This window comes from Rhinolophus ferrumequinum, chromosome 17 (assembly GCF_004115265.2).
Source record: "Rhinolophus ferrumequinum isolate MPI-CBG mRhiFer1 chromosome 17, mRhiFer1_v1.p, whole genome shotgun sequence".
NCBI lineage: Eukaryota > Metazoa > Chordata > Mammalia > Chiroptera > Rhinolophidae > Rhinolophus > Rhinolophus ferrumequinum.
Genome location: NC_046300.1, coordinates 36438761 through 36462323, shown reverse-complemented (window position 1 = coordinate 36462323; position 23563 = coordinate 36438761). Strand labels below are relative to the sequence as shown.

At 38.4% G+C, this 23563-nt stretch overlaps 1 protein-coding gene across 2 annotated transcripts in view; it reads right to left on the bottom strand.

Moving 5' to 3' along the window:
- NCK1 (NCK adaptor protein 1) overlaps positions 1 to 18105 on the bottom strand; it is a 74216-nt gene extending 56111 nt beyond the window's left edge. The window contains exons 1-2 of one of the 2 annotated variants that reach the window (XM_033131812.1): positions 17980 to 18105; positions 5212 to 5409 (exon numbers count right to left, since the gene is read on the bottom strand). The gene's annotated coding sequence lies outside the window, so the exon portion shown is untranslated. The remainder of the gene's footprint in view (positions 1 to 5211; positions 5410 to 17979) is intronic. The other variant, XM_033131813.1, reaches the window with a different exon arrangement.
- Between the last annotated feature and the right edge of the window lie 5458 nt (positions 18106 to 23563).

Sequence of the window (23563 nt, the reverse complement as noted above, 5' to 3'; positions counted from 1 at the left end):
TTGTTCTGTCACTTATTATGTGTATGACATTGAGCAAATTACTTAACCTCTCTGCTTCAGTAACACCTACGTACAGGGGTGTTGTGAAGATTAAACAAAATAATATGTAAAATACTTAGTACAGTGCCTGCTATATAATTGTCCTTCCCTGCCCTATCCATTTACCTAATGCTAAAAATTCTACCACCAAAAGTATGGAAATATAAATTCAATGATAGTTATATCTGAATTTCATGATAAGGAAGTTATGTTTGTTCCAGTTAGCAAATAACCTAAAGTCACCAATTATATACAAATGACAAAGCAATTTTCAACTACTAATTTACTGCAAGTTGAAATCCGAGGCAAAGGGAAACAAACTTTAGGTGACTCTTTTTACCAGTTATTTCTCAACAACTTTTTCTCCTTCCTCCTTCATTTTTAAACACTTCTTTCCTTACTTACCTGCCTTTTACCTTACCCTGTATTCCAAAGTATACTTACTTAGACTGCTATTGATCATGAAAAGGGCAACAATAACTTACTTTTTTCCATTATAATACAAGTTAAGGTTAAAAATGACTGATCATGCAAGCTATGGGGCAGTTATCAAACTCTACCCAGCTAACCCATCAAAGTGCCCTAAACAAAAAGATGAACCAACTTTAAAAAGATGAGAATCAGAAGGAATGCAAGAAAGCTCCTGCTTTCCCTTGTGTTAATGGCCTCTTACTTGTTTATCTGGAGACAGTCTCCTGTGGCATCTACAGGAAGGAACTGGAATTGTTCCATACTATCCATAACCAAGTTCCACTACCAAAAAAGTCAGATGGTCTAAGAAATTGGTATTAGTACAATTTGACATATTAAACTATACTTCCATTTTAAATGCACCCTCATTTCATTTCAATGTTAAATAAGAATCTATTCTCAAACTATTTTAAAGGACAATGCCTTTCAAAGGGACACCTGCATTATAAATGTTTCCGGAATAAGATTCAGTGAAAGGATGTGGTTAAGAAGCATAAACAGACGAACTGCCATTGTACTGCTATGATTCTGTATACTTTCAGAACAGCAAATTCCTACTAAACACATTACAAAATAAATTAATAAATGTTATCTCTATATAGGCTTTTAGTACAATTCTTACTCACTGTAACATTTAAAGAAAAATTGCTACAAGCCCAGAAACGTTTTCTCCCTCCACAAACTCCTTAATGCCTCACTTAAGGACTCCTTGATGTCTAACGGTATTATCTCATTGCATTTCACTTCAGAAATGTTTACTGGACATTTAGTGCACAGAGCAAGTATGTTGAGTACTTTTAGTACATTTTAATAATCCCCACAGCAACCTTATGAAGCAGATATTAATATCACCATTTTATAACCTTCATGGAAGGTAACATTTCAGAACCTTCAAATGCATGTCACAAGGAATAGCTAGCTACACCAGAGGCAGCCAATCTAACCATCACTTTCTTTAAACTCTATGCTGGTTTCCTTAACCCTGTATTCAAATTGTTTCTCCTCCCCCTTCTCCACCAACTCCTGGTTTCCACTTCTGGCTCCTCTTTGTTCTCTCCCTAAGTCATCTGCTCATCTCAGTATATACCCTCTCAATAGATTATCCATTTTTTATGGCTTCATCTTATCACCTTTGGCTGGTTGAATATCAATTATGTAATTCCAATTGTGTCCTCTAATCCCACCTACCATTCCTCAACATTTCTACCTGAATGTCTTGCTATCGCCCCAAACTCAACATGTATAAATCCGTTTATCATTATCTCCAGAAAGCCAACTCTTCCATCCAACCTCTTTACTTCTGTTAATTATAAATCACTATCATCCCATTCACCCCGACTCCCTAAATCACACAGCAATTTGTGTTGGTTTTCCTTTAAAATGAGTCTCGTTCATCTTTTTCTGTTCCATTGATACTGTCACCACTAAAATCCAAGCCCTCAGCATTTCACCTAAATTATGATAAGGGCTCTTGGTTATCATTCATTCCAGTCTCTCTACTTTAGTCTGTTTTGCATAGTAGTCATTCATTCGTACAACACATTTACTGAAAAGACTTGTGTGTACTAAGCATTGGCTGGTTGCTGCAGGGATAATCAGTGAGAAAGATATCCAGCAGGGGACACAGGTAACGCAAACAAAAATTTTCTCAAATAAAATAATTATAGACTGTGATAAATATAAACACAATGCTATCACAAAGAACAGAGAACAGGAGGGCTACTTTAGTTAGGGATTTTAGTTAGAGATGGATTTTAAGCTGAAACTTTAAGATGAAAGGAGGCAGTCATGTAAAAATTTAAAGTAGAGTGCTCCAAGCAAAGGAAACTACAAAACACACAGTAGGAGGGGAAAAGCTTGGCATGTTATGGGATATGATCTAGACCAACGCAGCTTGAGAATAGTAATGGGGAAAGTGGTACAAAGTAAGGTTGGAACAGACATAGGTGGATTTTACTCTATGCATAATAAGTCAGTAAAGGATTTTGTGGGTTTTTTTAAAGCAGGGGAGTTCTAATTAAATATACACTATGACAGAGCTCATTAACATCTATGTTCTCCTCTGCTTCATTAGCACCATTTTACTACATTTCCCAGTCACCCCTGTAGTTAGGTGGGATCATGTGACTCAAGTTCTGACCAATGGAATGTGGGCAAAGTGGTATGTGCCAATTCCAGCCTGGGCCCTAAAAATCTTCCTCCATATTCTCTTCCCTTTTCAAGACAACAACATGGTGATGATAGTGAAGATTTTAAAAAAATAGAGGAGGCTGTGTCCCTGAGTGTCTGCATAGAGTAGAGGTGTCCCCACTCCTACTCCATCACATATACACTGGATTGTGATGTGAAAAATATAAACTTCCATTGTATTAAGCCACTAAGATTTGTTGCTTATTAGAGCTGCTAGCATATCATGTCTAATACAGAAATCTCAAAAAATATTCCTCGGATTGCTGTGTGAAGAACAAGTTACAAAGAAAGGAAACAGTAAAATAAAAAGACCACTTAAGTCTCAACAATAAAAAATGAATTAAAAAACATAGGACTTAAATAGACATTTCTCCAAAGATATACAAATGGCCAACAAGCATATGAAAGAATGCTCAGCATCACAATTCATCAGGAAAAACCAAATCACAACCACAAAGTGACATCACTCATACCAATTATGATGGCTACTATAAAAGAGAGAGAGAGAGAAAAAGAGAGAGAGGGAGGAAATAACAAGAATTGGTGAGGATGTGGAGAAACTGGAACTTCTGTGCACTACTGGCAGGAATGTAAAATGGTGCCACAGCTATGAAAAACAGTATGGCGGCTCCTCAAAAATACTAAACAGAGAATTATCATATGACCCAGCTATTCCTGAAAGTAGAGACTCGAACAGATATTTGTACATCCATGTTCACAGCAGCATTATTCATAATAGCTATAAGGTGGAAGCAACCCAAGTGTCCATCAATAGATGAATGGATAAACAAAATGTGGTATATAAGTATATAATCAATGGAATACTACCAGCCTTAAAAAGAAAGGAAATTTTGACACTTGAGACAATATGAATGGACCTTGAAGACATTATGCTAAGTGAAATTAAGCAGTCACAAAAAGACAAACACCATATGATTCCACTTACATGAGGTACCTAGAGCAACCAACTTCATAGAAAACAAAGTAGAATGGTGGTTGCCAGGGGCTAGGGAGATGGGAGAATGGGGAGTTGTTTAATTGGTACAACGTTTCAGTCTTGCAAGATAAAAAAGCTCTGGAGATTGGCTGCACAACAATGTGAATATACATAGTACTGAACTGTACACTTAAAAATGGTTAAGATGATAAATTTTATGTTATGTGTACTTCACCACAATTAAAAAATAGAGAGGGAGGAGTGGTGGAGGAAAAAAACACCAGTTAATATAATCATTATGTTGTACACCTGAAACTAACACAATGTTATATGTCAGTTATATCTCAAATAAAAATAAATGACACTACAAATCACTAGTCAAAAAGAAAAAAAACAAACAAACAAAAAAAACAGCTAAGAGACAAAAAGTCCAAGTAAAGATACGATGGTAGCTTAGACTTGATGGTATAGTGACCATGCAGATACAGAATAAAAGAATTCAAGCTGTATTTGGAGACAGAAGAGACAAGACTTGACGATGGATTGGAAGTGGGGGCGGGGGGTGAAAAAGAGTCAAATATGACACCTGGCTTTTAGCTATTGAGTGGATGGCAATACCATTTAATGAAATGGGAAAGACTGAGGAATGGACAAATGGGGGTGGAGTGTGCAGTTTAAGAGCAAGGGAATCAAGCCTTTATTTTTATTGTCATAAGTTCAAAATATCAAGTGGCAATATTAAGGAACTAGCTTGATATGTGTGGCCTATTGTATTTTCCAAAGATGGCTGAAACAGTATCTCCCATTCTACATGCTGCTTCCTGTGTGATTTAGATCCCACCTTTTAGTGGAGGGACAGTGAATGAATCTGAGTAGGCTTATTACTATGAAGAACTGAAGCTAAGCAACTTTCAAAGCTGTCACAAAAGGTGCTTCTGTGAGACACCTAGAGATGCTTGTTCTCGGCGCCTCGCCATAATGCTATGATGAAGACCACGCAGCCGAGGTAGAGATACATGGAGAGGAACCAAGGCAGGCCCCCATCCACAGCCAGCCAAGAAAGTGCCAGCCAACTGTTAACAGCAACTTGTCAAAAATGTAAGTAAACCATTTTAAAAATGTACCCCTCCAGCCAGCCTAGATGATACCACATGGAACAGAAACACGCCAGCTCCACCAAAGTCCTGCCCAAATGCAAATCGTAGATCCATGAGCAAAACCAAAACAAAAAAACCCACACCCCTGGCCAAGGTTACTGTTTTAAACCACTCAGTTTGGGAGTGATTTTTACACAGAAGAGATAATGGATACAATACATGTCTCTGGAGTTCTGGGCAGAGCTCTTGCCTAATACACAAATTTGTGAACCACCCACCTATCAATACTATATAAAATCACAGGATTGAATGAGATCACCTAAGGGAGAGTAACGAAGCTGTAAAACTCCAATATAAAAAACTAAGCAAAGAAAAGACATCACTAATTCAACTCGAAACTCTTTGACAAATGCCTAAATTAAGATATATAGCTATCAAGCATTCTATTAATTTCACTGACAAAATTAATTTCAGCACCTTCTCTCCTGCTCAGACGTGGACTTAATATTCTTTTATTTGATCATCAGTTTGCAGTCAGGCAATCCTCTTTACCATCACTTTAGGGATCTCCTTTGTTCTCTCTAGAATTTGATTTCCTGTTTCCTGTAACTCTTCTTCTTTCATTGGAGTTTACTCCTTCCTTTTGGTGGGTGGAGCAAATCACACAATAGCTTCCTGGGAAAGGAAGAAGCAAGAGAAATGTTTGGAGACCTTACGGGTCTTAAAATACATTCTACATAACAATGCTTAATAATTTGGCTGGGTAAAACATTTTAGCTTGGAAATCATTTTCCCTCCAATATTGAGAGCATTGCTCAGTCTTCTAGCTTGTGAGGTTGCAGTTGAGAATACTGAATCTTTGTAATGTGGCCCACCTGCCCCGTCGGGAAGTTTGTAGGATCTTCTTTGCCCCACGTATCCCAAAATTTCCCAATGACACACCTCAGTGTCTGTGTATACTGGTTATTATTGTCCCTGACTTCAAACCTACTCTTTTCTACTCTGCTTTGTCTGCTGGGAGACTGGAACCCTGCAAATCACACTTCTCCTTTAATAGCTGGTTCCCTATTTGACTGCCTATAAGGGGCACTAGAAAGACACTGGAAGAATAAAGGAGATAATATTCCTTTTCAGGTCCGCATCAAACAACCATCAACCAACAACCTTCACTCTGGCAATAGCAATGGTTCCAGTAGGAGCTGTTGGTTCTAAGTCACCAATTTTTTTGCTTTTGTTTTTCCAACCATTCCCAGACCAGCCTCATCCAGTCTTCTAAAATACTTCCTGAACAGGCAGTAACTCCTCAGAAGTCTGAGTTTCAGCTCCTCGGGGCCACGTTTCAAGCTTCTAAATTCTAATCTCCATCTCTTCTCTTTGTTCTCCCAGCCCTAGAGGCTAGTAATTAAATACTTAATATAGTTTACGGGTTATGCGACTGTAAGTGCAATGAATAAACCAATTTTACCCTAAGCTAATTCATACAAACAAGAATTATGTTCCTATGGCATCTTATAGTTATAAGAAAACAAGGTTAAACAAAATTACTTTATTCCATTACTTTGAGGACCTGCTGTACTTCCTACGCTTAGTCTCTATGATACCTGAGAGTTCCCTGATTGCCTTTTCTGTTCTCCAACTACCTACTGTATTGGTTTCTGAGGGCGCTGGACGGGCGCTGGACGAAAAGTCACACACACCGGGTTGGCTTAGAACAGAAATCCGTATCTGAAGGCTTCAGGGAAGAATGTTTCAGGTCTCTCTCCTAGCATCTGGTAGCCTCAGGCATTTCTTGGCTTGCAGGTGGCCATCAGTATCCAAATTTCCCCATTTTTAAAGAATACCAGTCACATTAGATTAAGGCCCATGCTAATGACGTCGCTTTAAGTTGATTACCTCTATAAAGGTTCTATTTCCAGATAAGGTCACGTACCAAGGTAGTAGGGAGTTAGGGCTTCAATGCATCGTTTTTTGGGGGTGGGATAATTCAATCCAAAATATCTGGCTAAACAATTCTTTATATGAAGTTCTGTTACAATAAGTGATGTGGTCTCCATTTTCCTGACTAGACCCTGATTAAAAGTGCATATCTATTTTCAACCATTTTCCTGAGTAAGCAGAATGCTCTCAATCTGCAAAATGATGTTCCTCAACTCTGGGGATTTTTAAAAATATTTCACTGATATTTCTTCTCTGGTCTTTTCTCTGTTCTCGCTCACTGGCACTTCTGTTATTTGGAAGTTGATCTCCTAAACTTTTATCTTTTTTCAACTATTTTCCAACTTTTCCTATACTTTATGAAAGGTCTCCTCTACTTTAACTTCCATTCTTCTATTGAGTATTTTCTTCTTGCTATTACGCTCTAATTTTCAAGAGCTCTTTCTTTAATTCTGATTATTCCAAATTCCTTTTTTTCTATTTGTTTTGCTCTCTTATATTAAAAGCTTTCCTCATGCACCAGGGGATCCTTAATTGTCTGTTCGTATTTAAAAGTAGGGCCCTAAAAGCTAATTATGAATAACTTAGTTTTTCTTCTTGGGATAGTAAGAGAAGCATCCTTTATGGTCCTACTTGATTACCAGAATTCTGGGACCCAAAGAGAAGAGGCCTCAATAAGGGTCCCAACACTGAGCACATTTACTTAATCCAAGTGTTTTCCTGTAGGACACCTGGCCTTCAGTTATGTCTAGTGCCCACCCCTCTCAGAGATACTCTCTCCTGCAGAGGATAAATCTTCAGTCTTCTGCTGGTACAGTAAAGAGGGGCAGTCACTTAGCTAGATAAATTGACAGAGATCGAGGTTCAAGCCGCTTTTTATTTTTTTTAGCTTACAGAGACACAACTCACATACTATACAACTGACCCATTTAAAGCATACAATTCAATGGTTCTTAGTACATTCACAGAGTTGTGCAACCATCACCACAATTTTAGAACATTTTCATCGTACCAAAAAGAAACACCATACCTTTGATCGATCAGTCATTTCCCATTGCCCTCTAATCTCCCCCACCTCCAGCCCTAGGCAACTAATTTATTCTGTCTCTACAGATTTGCATTTTCTGGACATTTCATACAAAAAGAATCATATATGTGGTCTTTTTGATTGGCTATTTTGCTCAGCATAGTATTTTCAAGGTTCACTCATGTGATAACATATACCAGTACTTCATTCCTTTTTATTGCCAAATAATATTCTACTGTGTGGATATGCATTTTATTTATCCATGATTTGGTTGGTGGACATTTGGGTTGTTTCTTCTTTTTGGCTACTATGATTGGTTGAGCTGCTTCTTAAACAGTTTTAAGCAATCCTGTTTTTAGCACCACTCTCACCTGTTCTTTGACAAAAATGCCTGATGCTACCAATTCCTGAGCCAGAGGATTCTTTTCCATTTTCCCATGGCCAGTTTAGGATTGAACACTTTTAAGTCTACTAAGAAGTTTCTATCAGTCTGTTTGCTTTCTAGATTCCAAAATTTATTGTTTCTTCCATTCTCTTTACCGTGTAGTTCAAATCTCTAAAAAATATCCTTTACTATTACCTTGATAGGCTTTGTAAGGGAGTGAAAGTAAATGCATCTTTTCACTCATCCATCTTTATCCAGAAGTCCTTTTAATTATTTTTAGCCCTTATTCTTTCTAACATATACCTTTTAAGGCTACACACACACACACACACACACACACACACACACACACAAAGTAAATGCATCTTTTCACTCATCCATCTTTATCCAGAAGTCCTTTTAATTATTTTTAGCCCTTATTCTTTCTAACATATACCTTTTAAGGCTATACACACACACACACACACACACACACACACACACACACACTTTCCTTTAAGCATGGCTGACCTGTATCCCTTAAGTTACATTTTCATCATTCAGTTCAAAATAGTTTACTGTTATTTCTTCTTTAATCACTAGGTTACTTAGGAGTATATTGTTTATTTTTCAAATAGCTGACAATTTTCTAGTTATTTTTTTATAATTAACTTCTGGCTTAATTCCAACATGTCAGAGCACAAACTCTAGATTTCCATCTTTTTTATGATCCAGCATATGGGGAAAATTTCCATAGGCACTTGAAAAAATCTGTATTCTGCAGGTGCTGGGTGAAATGTTCTATTACGCCAATTAGACTCACTTGCTAATTGTGCTGCTCAAATCTTTTGACTTTTTTGTCTTATTGTTCTACTAGCTAATCAAAGAAGCACGATAAAATACACCATATTTTGCTTATGGATTTGTCTAATTCTCTTTTTAGTTCTGCCAGTTTTTGCCTACCAAGTTGGTAAAAATTAGAATGATAACACACAGTTAAGGAACACTATTTGTTGATAAATGTAATATTGATATGTTTTGTTCTGAATAGCAGTTTAGCAACAGCAACATTTAAAACATCTATATCTTTGAATCCAGTCATTTTATATCTAAAAATTTATTCTAAAGCTCTTTATGTGCACCAAATACTGCTTAGAAGTTAAATGGATTCACTAATTCTCATTTAAACTTTATAATAATCGTTGAATAGGTGTAAGCCCCATATTACATGAGAAAAATGAGGTTTAGAGACCTAAGCCAAAACAGTTATGAAGCCTATACTGAAATTTAAGCTGTCTCCAGAATACTTAAATTTATATATACTAACATGCAAGGATGTTTATAAAAGCCAAATCAGAAAACAATACAACATAGCACGTGATTGTATTTTTTAAAAAGTGAGCATGAATTTGTATATTCATAGAAACAAACCTGGAATATACATATTAAAAGTGGACAAATACTAAAGACAAAATACAATTTAGAGGAATTAATTATTCAAGAAAACTGATGAAAACACTCACATAATTAAGACAAAACATAACTGAGTTTGTCCACAGCCAGGACTTTAAGACATTTTCCTGTAAGAATGTAATTCCTGTTTCTCCCACTCTGATATGTGGTTCACATTAATACTCCCTCTTATTTTATTTCTGACTGCTATCAGGTAGAAAAACATAACCACACATATATGTATGTGTATATGTGTGTGTGTGTGTATGTGTATACACACACGTATATGTATATCACTGCCTAGAACAGCTTCTTTCCTAGAACCAGTTTATTTTGCCAGTTATGATTTACCAACTACACAAAGGGCTGATGAAAATGACTCATTTAAAGTATGACTTGGGCCCATTCTCAATATGACAATTGCCCTTTTCCCCATTTTTCAAAGAACACGCACCTATGTTCCATACTTAGATGACAAGACAAAGAACAATGTACACATACACATATTAGGCGTTCTGTGATTTCTTTCATCAACATTTTGCTTTTCCTGTCACATTTTACATTAAAAATATCTCACATCCCTGATAATTGAGTATATCCTACCAATTCTTAGTCATAACTTCCATGATATGCACTAGACTAAATTAAAACAAATAACTTCAGGAAGTACCAAGATTGTAAAGCTTAAGTGTAGGTAAAAATAGTAGTAGGCTAGAAACAGTTTTATTAAAGGAAATCAGAAACTTTATAACAAAGACAGCATACAGAAACTTTTTCTGTAAAGGGCCAGATAGTAAATATTTTAGGCTTTGTGGGCCACACACATGGTCTCGTTCATATACATTTATTACATACGTGTGTGTGTATCATACAGTCAGACAATTAAGTTTGCAAACTTGTTGCAACGATGTTGGTAACCTTTTTTGATATCAGAGGGATTATTCATTATGAATTTGTACCAACTGGACAGTTAACCAAGGTTACCATTTGGAAGTGCTGAAAAGCTGCGTGAAAAAGTTAGACGACCTGAACTTTTCACCAACAATTCATGGCTCTTGCATCACGACAATGCACCAGTTCACGCAGCACTGTTTGTGAGGGAGTTTTTAGCCAGTAAACAAATAACTGTATTGGAACACCCTCCCAACTCACATGATCTGGCCCCCAGTGACTTCTTTCTTTACCCGAAGATAAAGGAAACACTGAAAGGAAGACATTTTGATAACATTCAGGATATTAAGGGTAATACGACGACAGCTCTGATGTCCATTCCAGAAAAAGAGTTCCAAAATTGCTTTGAAGGGTGGACTAGGCGCTGGCATTGGTGCATAGCTTCCCAAGGGGAGTACTTCGAAGGTGACCGTAGTGATATTCAGCAATGAGGTCTGTAGCACTTTTTCTAGGATGAGTTCGTGAACTTAACTGTCCAACCTTGTGTGTGTGTGTGTGTGTGTGTGTGTTTATAACACTTTAAAAATGTAAAACCAAATCATTCTTAACTAAGGGCAGTACTTTTTCAGGGGTTCCAATTAAAATAGTGGATTACATACATAAAAGTTTTTTGGCAGTTGTTTTTACAGGAAAGCAAACAGCAACAGAATTTTGGAAGCTAACAGACATATGGACAACTGGTAACCAGCTCACTTAGTGAATTCTGGAAAGGTGAAGTCTAACCCTAACTCCTAACAGAAGTTGAAAAACCCAACTTATATCTTGGAATCCTCAAAAGATTCAGGAACCAGCAGCACCTGCTATTGCTTAATCTGAGAGAAGAAAGGGTTAAGTAAGGAAGACTGGGTGAGTTGTCTGGGAAGTCCTGACATCCTTAGAAATTTCCTTCCCAAATCTACCTGATGGTGGCTACTCCACTCTGAACAAGGAGTCACCAGCTGTAATTAAAGATCTGCATACCCTACCAAAAGTGGGGAAATGAGAAATCCAGCCCCTTACACCAAAAACAAACAAACAAACAAACAAACAAAAAACTGGTGGCCAAACCTTCAGCCCTCAAGCAGATTGAGTGTTCCCCTCATGAACCTCACACAAGAGGAAACACCTCCCAGACATCAGCGTTTTCTCAAAAGGGGCTCACTTGGACCACCATGCAACGAAGTTCAAAGTCTTTAGGTCCCCATCAATTCAGGCCTTCTGTCACAAGATAACACCCAAGGATTCCTGACACCTGAAGTAAGCCTCCAACGTGAAAGTTAGAGGCCAATATAGAAGAGTCTGCAAAAAGAAAAAAAAGTTTTTCAAAAAAGTAATTTATAGCCTCAGAAATTAGAGAAGATAGTGCTTCCATAAAACAAGCACAGAATATTCTCTATAAAAACATTTTTTTAAAGAAGAAAAGGAGCTCTTGGGAAATCAAAATCTTGACAGCAATAATAAAATTTTCAACAGAAGGCTTAGGAAATAAAGGACACCTCCCACAGAAATAGAGCAAAAAGATTAGGAGATGAAAAACAGCAGAAAGAATAGAGAATTAGTCTAAGAGATCCAAACAAATAACAGGTTTCAGAGCGATAGAAAGAGAAGGGAGAAGAGGAAACCATTGTTATGGACTGAATGGTGTTGCCCCCCAAATTCATGTTGAAGTCCTAAACCCCAATGTGACTGTATTAGGAGAAAGAGCCTTTAGGAGGTAATTAAGGTTAAATGAAGTCATAAGGGTGAGGCCCTAATCCAAAAGGACTGATGTCCTCATAAGAGGACAGAAAGGCCTTGTAAGGACAGTGGAAAGGTGGCTGTCTATAAACCAGAAAAAGATCTCAACAGAAATCAACCCTGAGGCCACCTTGATCTTGAATTTAGCCTTGAGAACTGTGAGAAAATAAATTCTGTTGTTTAAACCACCCAATCTGTGATATTTTGTTATGGCAGCCTAGAAAACTATTAATAATATAACCATGAATGAAATAAATCAGTGGATCCCAGAACTGATGAACATAATTTTACAGATTTGGAGGGCACAATATCCAGGAAAACACACAAAAACAGATGTATGCCAAGTAACATCCTCATGAAATTTCAGAACATAAGAGATACAAAATTCCAGAAAGGCAAAAAACATTAGAATCAGGAATCAGAATGTCTTTAGAATTCTCAAAAGATCAGAAGCTAGAAGACAATGGAGAGACGCCTTCAGAATTCTGAAGGGAAATGATTTTCAACCTACAATTCATTACCTAACCAAATCAGGAAGTAGGAAGACAAAAAAAAGGTTTTCATTAATGCAAGATCTCAACCTTTCACAGGAATTTACTGTAGGATATACTCCATCAAAAGAAGGAGTCAAACCAAAAAAAGAACCACATGATTTACAGGAAGTAGATTTAACAGAGGAAAAAGACAAAGGGAATCACCAGTTTTATGGTAAAAGGAGAAATCCCAAAAAACTACTATGGAACAGCCAGAAAGCTGGTTTGAGCCGGTTCAAAAACTGGTAAGTAAGGACACAGCAATTCTACTACCAGGTGTATATACCCAAAGAAATGAGTGTCTATATCTACTAAAAAAATTCCAAGTAAATGTTTGTATCAGCTTTGTTCATAATAGATTAAAAAAAAAACTAAAAAAAACGGAACAAATCAAATGAATGAATTTTTTACTAATGAATTAATGAATTTTTTTAAAAATTGTATATTCACCCAATGGAGTATTACCATCAGTGAAAAAAAATTATTGTTGCACCCAACATCACGGGTGAATCTCACAAACACAATGTTAAAACTAGCCATCCACAAAAGAGTATATACTGTATGGTTCCCTTTACATGAAGTTCAAGAAGAGGCAAAAACAACCTTGGTGATGTAAGTCAGAACAGTGATTACTTTTTGGGATAGGAGATACTGATTGAGAGGAAGCATGTGAGAGCCTTCCAGAACATGAGTAATATTCTGTACTTTGATCTGGGTGATGGGTATATGATGTATACAAATGTAAAAATGTATTGAAGTACATCTATTGAAATTTGTACACTTTGCAATTGAAAAAAAATTAAGAATACTTTCTCTAGCAACTTTTTAAAGAAATTAATGAGATTTTCAATTAGCTTCCACGAGAGGAATTAACCAAAAGGAGAAAAATTTTAAGGCCTTATACACAAAGTTCTTTCAGTTACTCATAACGGGGGGGAAAAAACCACCTGGAAATAACAATAAACGAGTGCCATGCAAACTCTGGACTTCTCTGGTGTGAGAGATAAATTATTATTTGGCATCTTTCTGTTACTAGCAGTCAAATTTAATACTAATTACCCTAAAGAAGCCATCTGCCTTAGGAAGAGCATGTTCACTGGTTCCAAACCAGAAAACAGCTTTACTATTCATGGCCCAAAGAGCAGCCTAAAAGAAAGGGAAAATAGCAAGAGATGAAACTAGAAGTAGGCAAAAGATAAATCATGGAAAGCCTTGTAGGCCTTTTAAAGAACATAAAGACATGGAAATAAAAAATAAATAAATAAATAAAAATTTCCCAGAGCAGCAGAATTATGGAGGGTGGAAGTGGAAGGAAAGGGATTGTACATAAAGTATTCTAAATGTTTCTAAAACTGAAAAATGTTAGTGCCTGGATGTGATCAAGCATTTCCAAGGAAAAATTTCCAATGCCTTGTTTTAATAACACATTTTTGTAATATAGCTGGAATACTTAAAAAGTGCAGGCACATTAAGTTCTTTGCTGTATCTATTATTTGAGTTGATCTAAACGCAACATGATTTGGAAGCACGTACTGAAATTTGGGGGAGGCTGATTCTTTTGAAAAGAAACAAACAAAAAAACCCACCCTTTCTAGATACATTCATTTTTTTAAAAAGATTTCCCCACGCCATATTCTACTGTTTTTATTCAATTGCTCTGTTTGAACAAAAGCAGAAAATCATTCATACCATACTTACATCCAATTCAGTAATACTTAAGTACAATTTTAGGAATAAAGAACAAGAGATTCAGTGTTTCAACAATTTATTTTAGCAGATAGGTTATTTAAACGAATAAAAACACGCCATTATAAACAACCAAAAATTAAAAGAGAAATAGCCTGCTTCAGACCAAAAGAGTAAAGCATTTCTTCCAGAGATATTTTACCCAATAGTTTTCTGTGCTACCTGTCTTACACCACTCAACTCTTGCTATATAAATGTAAGGAAAATACCAAGGCAATCCTACGCTGCTGTTATCAACAGAACTTTAGAGTTAAGAGGTAAAAAAATGTGAAGAACAATTATATATAAAAAAAAGTTCTGTAACTCCCCAAATAGAAATGATTTTCAGAACGTTTTGCTCAATAAACAGATTGCTCAATAATCTGGTTCTTGACAGATGAACAAAATGACAAAGTAGCAAAATGTAAAATTGTTACTGTTCTAACTTTAAAAAGAGAAAAAGAACATTTAGCTAGATCATTCAATTTAGTTACCTGATAAGCCCTCAGGGGTTTCCTCCAAACCATTATATTGTTTCCATCTACTTTCAAGGCCCCCAAAGATTCAGTCTCTTTATCAAGAAACTGAAACAAACTCCAGCAGTAAAACTTGTAAGAGATTCATTTACTTTTTAGTGGGTCATAGGAAGCAACTATAGAGATATTTTTGTTAATGTTGTTGATACAAAAGGCTGTACATAGACTTTTAAATCACTGTTTCAATAATTTAAATAATGCAGGTCATGAAGGTTCCTCTGTCCCCATAAAAAGTTCTGAATTTATGAGAAAGCTCAAGTACACAAAACGCAAAGTAATGTGAAGCAAACAACACAAAACAACATTGCAAGAGAGGAATAATACAGTTTCATAAGAGACACACAGGAAATTTCTAAAAATATACAGAACTTGAGTTAGGAAATAATATAGGAAGTCAAGGATTGAGTCTTAACTCTGCCACCATTACAAGATGTGTGAATTTCAGTGCAGTTATTCTGTATGCATTGCATTTTCCTTATCTATAAAACGGAAGGTTAGATTCCAACTTTCCCACAATATCGTTCCATGATATTATGATACATGCCCATATCAGATTAAAACCCAATGATAAAATAAGGGCTATAAGTTCAAAGGAAAACACAGAGAATAGAAAGATCTGGAAGGCTGCGATGAAGGACCAAAAATGAAACTTCAACAAAATCTGACTTCGTTTGCTACTTGGGTTCTTTAGCGAGATAAATTTCTTTTAAAGAACACCTAGACTACGCATAGACATTCAAAGTCTCAACAGATATAAAGGTAGAAAAATACAAAGTCTAAATGAGAACGCGATTGGTTTGGTTAGGGTGTACAGCTCCTATAGAGAAACAGAGATGTCATTAGAAAAACTAGGGTTTGAGCATATTGTTAGAAGGCTAGGAATTCTGAACTATATAGGTAACTGGGAGCTATTGCTGGTTTAACAGTGAGTGATATGTTCAAAGCATTATTTTAAGATTAGGCAGAAGGCTGGACGTAGTGAGTAGGAAGAAACGGCAGATTGAAAACCTAGTTAAAAGCTAGTGGAAATGAACAGATACCTGAAAGAAATTTTTAAAAATGGCTTGACAAAAACTGGCCAACATTATGTGGATTGAGGGAGTCAAAGATAAAACCAAGATTTGTATCATCAAAACAGCATATGGAATCAGTTTTGAAAAAAGGACTATAAATTCTATCTTTGAAATAGTTTAAAATGAGGATCATCCAGATAGAATTTTGGCCCTGTCAGTTGTCTTCCTAAAACAAGCATAGCAAAGTATTCATGAAGAATTTGTTAAATGCTTAGTGATTTCAAGAGTTTCCTCCAATTTTATGTATCAACTAAATAGTCATTTAGTCTTCATGTGTAGGTAGAAAACATTTGGTAATTTTCTGTATTATAAAGGTGAGTAAATTGTAAAAGTTATTAAACTATGATTTAAAAAATGGACTACATCTGTATTTATTAAATCAAGTCTTCCTGACAAGTGATTTATAACAATCAAATGTACCTTGAGCTTTGGGAGGAAAGTTCTCAAAGGTCCAAAGGAAATAAATCCAGCAGCATAAAGTATCACTCAGTATCTAATAAAACATTCTCTGTATGCTTCTAGTTTTATTTACATGGACCTGAAAGCAGTGGTAAAACCCGGACTAAAAGATAACGCTTAGAAAAATAAACAATTTAAAATTTAATATGCAAATAAGCACCATTGAGGAGTCTTGAACTCTGCAAATAGTGTTTACAGATATTATAGCTAATTCCTATAGATCACAATTTTCCCAAAGAAGAAAATTCCAGAATTTGTGATCAAGATGAAACAAAACTACTACTAGTCAACCAATGCATATTTCTTCAGTTACTGTCAAACTGAATGGAATGCCTATTTTAAAAACTGAATAGTGTAATTACCAAACAAACCAAACCTTCTTAAATTATTTCCCCATTTACTGTGTGACCTCGCTGAAAATTGAGACTGTAGGTACAGTGCTTTCCAGGTGCTTAATAAATTGCATAGTTGGTTTTCACATATCTACCAAAGTTAAGATTTTAAAAATGAATACCTCGGCAACACTTTGCCTTTTTAACCGGACACTGAACTTCTTTGCTCATCACCCAAGACGGAGTTAAAAAATTCTCCTTAACTTCATCCTTTCCTAACTCGTAAGGTTTCTTACCAAATCTAACGGGCAGAATTATTTTCAGATGACCAGTTCATCAGTTCGACAATAATTGAGCGTCTATAATGTTATGGTTCTCAACCCTGAACAAAATTCAGCTTCTCGAGCTCCTATTGGCAAATTTAACTTCATGGAAACACGTAAGAAAGGTTACAAAACCAACCTATCGAGGTAATTTTTTTTTTTACCGGATATATTACAACTCAAGTCAAAAGCTCACAGCCCAAGCAACTCACGTACGGAACTATTAAAATAATCCAGATTTCCCAAGAACCAGGGAAACGGCTGGGGTGGGGGAGGGGCCGAGGGCGCATCCTGTAGATGTCCACCCTCCGCACAGGGCACGGGTCCCTCCCTCCCCTCCTCTAGGGCTGGAGGTGAGCGCGCCCCTTCCTTCCCCTACCACGTTCATACCTTCCTGCCCTTGCATTACGCCTTAACAGGCAAGATGACTTTTTGGGAGGAAAAGAAACAGAAGCGCGCACGCTGTACACTCCACCTCCCAACCTCGCAGGGGCCGCCAGCCAGGGGGCTCACCCAGACCTGGCGCTTGGGGGACGGACAGGGAAGACGCGGGGCCGCGCCCCCCAGGGCAGTGGCCGGAGGGTGCGCCAAGCCACAGTGCAAACGCCCAGGTCAGCCGAGAGGCCTCCCCGCCCCCTCAGGCTCAGCTCCTGGCCCGCAGACGGCGCCCCCCGGGCCAACTTCGCCGGGGAAGAGGAAGCGACGCAGCTAATAACACGTTATGTGAACGCAAGGGGCAAGGAAAGGGTCTCTGTGCGTCTGCCTGCCGGCAGAGCCGTCTCTCCTTCCCTCTGCCGAGCCCCAGCGGCCCCAGCTCACCTGAGGAGGGCACCCGGACGCCGCCGCGGCCGCCGCGATGGCCGTTACGGCACGAGGCCTCCGCTCCGCCGCCGCGTAGCTCTCAGCAGAGGGGCGGGGCGCGCGAGGCAGGCGGGCGGGGCTGCAGCGCCGACTGGTCGCGAGGCCGCGGTCGGATCCGCGCCGGCAGGAAGTCCCCTCCTGACCTAATTTGATAGGCTCAACCGCCCCCTTCCCTCCTATCCCTGACGCGAGAGTGGTCTGCGATGCGCTGGGATTGGACGGACAAGCCTGTCAATCAAGTGCTGTGCTGGAGTGAGCGGAGGCTGACCCCAGAGAGAGAGCTGGAGGGTGAGAGGATCTCCAGACCTCACCCTGTTCACGTCGCGTTTTCCTCCCTGGCTGACTGCTTTGGGCCTTCCTCCTCAGCGCCGCCGGAGAGACTCTACAGCACAAATGACTGCTTCCCGAGGTTAGCTCCAACTGCTCTGGGATCTTCCTCCTGGTTTCTGCTCCAGAAGAGGGTCCTGCCTGAGAAAGATCTTAGGGGCGGGGAGCAAAGAAGAAAAACCAAAAGGTCTGCAAATGGGGACCTGAGGGAAAAATGTAAGACGTATACTTAAATTGAGCCACAAAGTGAAATAAACTGAGTCTGAGGGCCTTCGAAGTGCCCTAGTGCCTAGCTTCTAGTCTCGTTTGTGGTGGTCATGCTCTGAGGAGCAAGGACAGTGACCGTCGGTGCTAGGTTTGCCCACTCCTCGGAACTCAGTCAGCCCCAGCCATCAGCCAGGTAACAGCAGTTAAACTGGTTCTCCGACGCCGGGGCTCCATTCCCCCCTCAACATGCCTCATTCCTTCCTAACCGTCTTTGTGGCTCAGCTAGGCCAGCCTCCTCAGGGAAGCCTGCTTGCGTCAGGTACCCTGCATGGAGCACTGGTATTTTCCCATAGTAGTTTGTACGTATCCCTACCTAGATTGTAAACTATGTTAAGTCAGGAGCCATGTCAGTTTTCAGTTTCCCCCCAGTGCCTAGCATGTGACACATCGTCAGTAAATATTGTTAAAGGCAGTAAATCTTTCTCTCCTGTCTTTAAGACTGGCCCTGTCAGTCCCAAAAGTTCACACTTTTATTCAACTTCAAAATTATTCGAGTTTTGATAAATATATGTGGTTTGCTTGCCATATATAGGATCACAAGGTCAAGCACAAATCACCGGTGACCCCTTCCTGCCTTCGACTTGGCTGGGGCAAGTGTTTCTTGAAACTGCAACAGCTACTCTACGTCTACATCCCATTATTAGCATCCAAAGTGAAGAAGTGGATTTTGAATTTATTCTAAGGGTCTAAATACCTTTGCATATTTTATCATGGCTGTTATGGGTGGAATTGTGTGCCCTCCTGAAATTCATATGTTGAAGCCCTAACCTCCAATGTGACTGCATTTAGAGACAGGGCCTGTAGGAGGTAATTAAAGTTGACTGAGGTGATAAGAGTGGGGCCCTAATATTTTAGGATTAATGTCTCTATAAGCAGAGACATCAGAGAGCTTACCCTGTTTCCACCATGAGAGGAGACAGTGAGAAGGCAGCTATGTGCAAGCCAAGAAGAGAGTTCTCACCAGAAACTCACCATGTTGGCACCCTGGTGTGTAACTTCCAGCCTACAGAACTGTGAGAAATTAGATTTCTATTGTTTAAGCCACCCAGCCTGTGGTATTTTGTTATGGCAGACTGAGATGACTAATACAATAGTTTTATTCGTTGGTACATCTTACAAAGTTTATGGATTCAGATAAAAGAATATTCATTTTTGAAGCTGGAGAAACCATTGTTCAGAGGTTAAAACTATTTCTCCAAAATCACAGAGTAAACTGGTAGCAAAATCTAGCTGAATTCTAGTTACACATTTAACATGTGATGGGGGCAGGGGGTTTGAATACAACTACAACAGGTAAAGTAGTCCTTGCGATCAGGCAGCTTATACCACTACCTTAATGGGGAAAATAAACTCAGAAAAAAATATACTGAAGTCTTAAGATTTTATTTTGTAAGGCAATATGCATTTTGAATGGGCCAATGATCTGAACAGACCCTTCACAAGATTTTGATGCAAATATCTTAACTACTATGTGCCACCTATTTAAGCATTAGAAGAATTAAGGGAGTTAAAAGTATTTTAATTCCCTGCAAACGTGTGGGGACAGAGCCCCAGAAAGCAGTTTCCAGGCTCTCGGCCTCACATAGAAAGGTGCTGGCTCAGGTAGTAAATGGCCGTCGACTGTGATCAAATGGCCATCAGCTGTGGCTAGTTGGCCGTCAGCTGTAACCAGTGAGCCATTAGCCATGAATATAACTGCCGTGGCTACACTAGCAGAAAAGGGGGAGCTAGCAAGAAGATGGTGGCTGAGTCTGCAAGCGGCACAGTGAGGGTTGAGAATTGTGTTGCTCCTGGTTCCTGTGTCTCCAACCCAGCCACCAGTGAGAGTATAGTGGTGTGACTCCCCTACCTATGGCTCCGTGGGTGTTCCTTTTTGGCTTCACCATGTCCTGCGTTTTTATGTGGGGAGTGGGACCAGAGACCCCGCATGACACCCCGCATGACAACATGTTTTTTCCTTTAGTTTTCCTTCCTTAAGTTTCCTCATCATCCATTCTTACCATGAACTCTTTAAAAAAAAAAAAGAAAAAAGAAAAAATATATGAAAAAGAGGAGTTAAAGAAAAATAAGGAAACAGCAATAAAAGAGGAAAGCATTGGGTGGAAGGGTAGCTAGGCAGAAAGTCATGTATGAAATTGCAGCATGGTGTACTTAGAAGGAATGGAGTCCATGTTCTTATGGGATGGGAGTTGTTCCAGAGACTTCCTTTCACACCCTCTGTCTCCCCAACTTTCAAACATAAACAAGCATATGGCTTCTTTTTCCTCTTTTAGTAGATCTCAAATCAAAACCAGGAATCACCCTTGCTAATTAGTGCTGAGTGAACCAGGGTCTAGCCAGAATGAGGCAACAAGAAAATTTTGGTCAGAACTTTGGACCTATGGACTGGAAATGGGGCTTCAGAAATGGGTATTTAATCTGTCTGGGATAAAAACTTGCAAGCAGCTCACTTCATTAGCCTGAAATGAAAGGACTTGGGAAGACAAGGAATGGAAAATAAATCTCACATCTCAAGGCCTTTCCCAGGAAACTACTGATAGCTTACAGTTAGAAGTGATTAGAGAGAATGATCTGGTTTAGCATCAGGTAGGACTGTTTAGGACCAAAAAAAGTCCCACTTACTAATCTGCAAGAACTAATCACAGGCTTGACTGTGATGTATAGAAATTAGTGCATTAATCCTGGTAACTAAATTTAATTTCTGGATTGAGTGTTACTATGCTTTTATGGGAATTAATTCAGCAAAATTTACTGAGAGTCTACTCTGTGGTAGGCACTACAATAGGTAGTGGAGATCTAACAATCACTTTAAAGGAGTTCAATTCAGTGTCCGAGAATGAGATAATATATTAATAGTAAATACAAGCAATAGATATGTACAGAGGGATGTTAAGCCACAGAGGGAGGGGAGTTTTATGTTCAGGCTATTCTGGCAATTAAGTAGGCAAAAAGAAGGGCCTTCCACGTAGAGTCCTGCATAAAAAGATATTACACAATAGTAGAGAAATGCTGGAGCAGACGATGACTAGAAATGTAAGCAATATCGGGCTATGGAAGTTAAGGTCCTTAGACGTTATCCTATAGGCAATGAGAAGCCATTAAAGAGTTTTCTTTCAGCACTTTAAATGTCTTCTGTTGTTTTCTGGATTCCATTGTTTCTGATGAGAAATCAACTGTAATTCTTATCATTATTTTCCTGAATGTTATATCTTTTTCTCTCGCTGCTTTTAAGATTTTGTTTCTTTATCTTTGTTAATCAGCAGTTACACTATGTTTCTAGGGGTGGTTTTTCTTTGCATTTGTACAGCTAAGGTTCCCTTAGTTCCCTGGATCTGTGGATTGCTGTTGTTGTTTCCTTTTATCAAATTTGGAAAAATTTTGACCAGTCTTTCTTAAATATTTTTTTTCTGCCCCATTCTCTCTATCTCTTCTTCTGAGACAATACTTAAACTATATTTCTTCATCTTTATTACAAGTCATTCCAAGTTGTTGTTTTTCCCAAATCTTTTTCTTTCGGTGCTTCAATTTGGATAATGTCTTTTGAGAGCCAGTGTCTAGTAATTTTTGGAAAATCTGAATGTTAATATTTTCCCAAAAGCACAGACACCCTACTAATGGGGCTATGGGTTCCTTAGGGGAAGATTTAGAGACATATTAGTCAAGAAAATAGAAATCACAAGATATTACAACAGAATTTAGTACTGGGTGTTGATGGATTGAAAAAGCAAAATGGGAACAGTGAAGTAACCCAGAGGTAGCAGCTACCTCCCCTAAAGCTAGCAAAAAAGAGGAATCAAGATTGTATTGTCAGGTCTCAGAAGCTCAGAGGAATGACCCAGCTGAGCTGTAGCATATATCCCTAAGAAGATGCTGTCCAACTGGTCCTGCTACTACTGAGGGATATCATGAGACTGGGTGGGTGGAGGTGCGCCAAAGGAAGCTCAAGACTGAAATCAATTGCTCCTGCTAGAGCAAATGGCCATTGCTTTTGCTGAGGTAACAGTGATAGAAACTGCAAGCAAACAGAAAGGAGAAAGTACTTTCGCCCCTGTCTTGTCTTCCAGTCTCCCTTTAATTGGTGGAACCTCGGGAAACATCAGCTAACATAGGAAAAATGTAATTTGCAGGGTCTGAGCCATAGCATCACAGAGGAAAGTGTAGAAGGGTGAATATGGATCTAAGATAGCTCAATAACTTAATAACCAGTGACATATGAACATTGGTTTGTGCTAATTAACCCAAATTAGACCAGAGTTAATGCCACCTTATATGCTTTTATATAGCCTTTTAGGCCCTTTTGAAAAGAATCTGAGGATACCATGTTGTATCAATTTTCTGCTATACTGTGATTACAGCTAGTGTCTTTTTCAGGGGTCAGGAATACCTTCACTGAAGCTTTGACATGTACACACTACAAAATCTAAACTAGGGCAGTTCTGGAAGAGATGCTATAAATGAGGATAAGCAGACCCTACCACAACTACCATCAGGCATAAAATGGCATAAACTAAGTAGAATTGGCAAGAATTCTGTCTTCGCCCTACCTCCATTTCCTAGGCGTTGCCTAATGTGGTCATAGCAAGGGGACGCTCCTTTCCTTTGTTCCTTCTTTCTTGCCTTAACTCAAGTTTTCTTGCCTTAACCCAGCCCAACCAGAAAATCCTAGTTTTCTGATGCAAGTAGATGACAAAACAGGGCTTAGTATTTAGCATTTCACCTTACAGCATACTTTTCACAAATGAAGATTTTTGAATATTGAAGGATTTTTGTTGAACATTTGTACAACATTGGCATGAATATTTTTCTAATTTTTGAACTTTAGAATCATAGAAGTTACATCAGAAAGTGGTCATTTCTTCAAGTCTATGTTCTTTAGTGATAAAAGTTAACATTCTCCTTCTACCACAATTACCTTTTATTAATAACAGCAAAGACACCAGTTTCATGA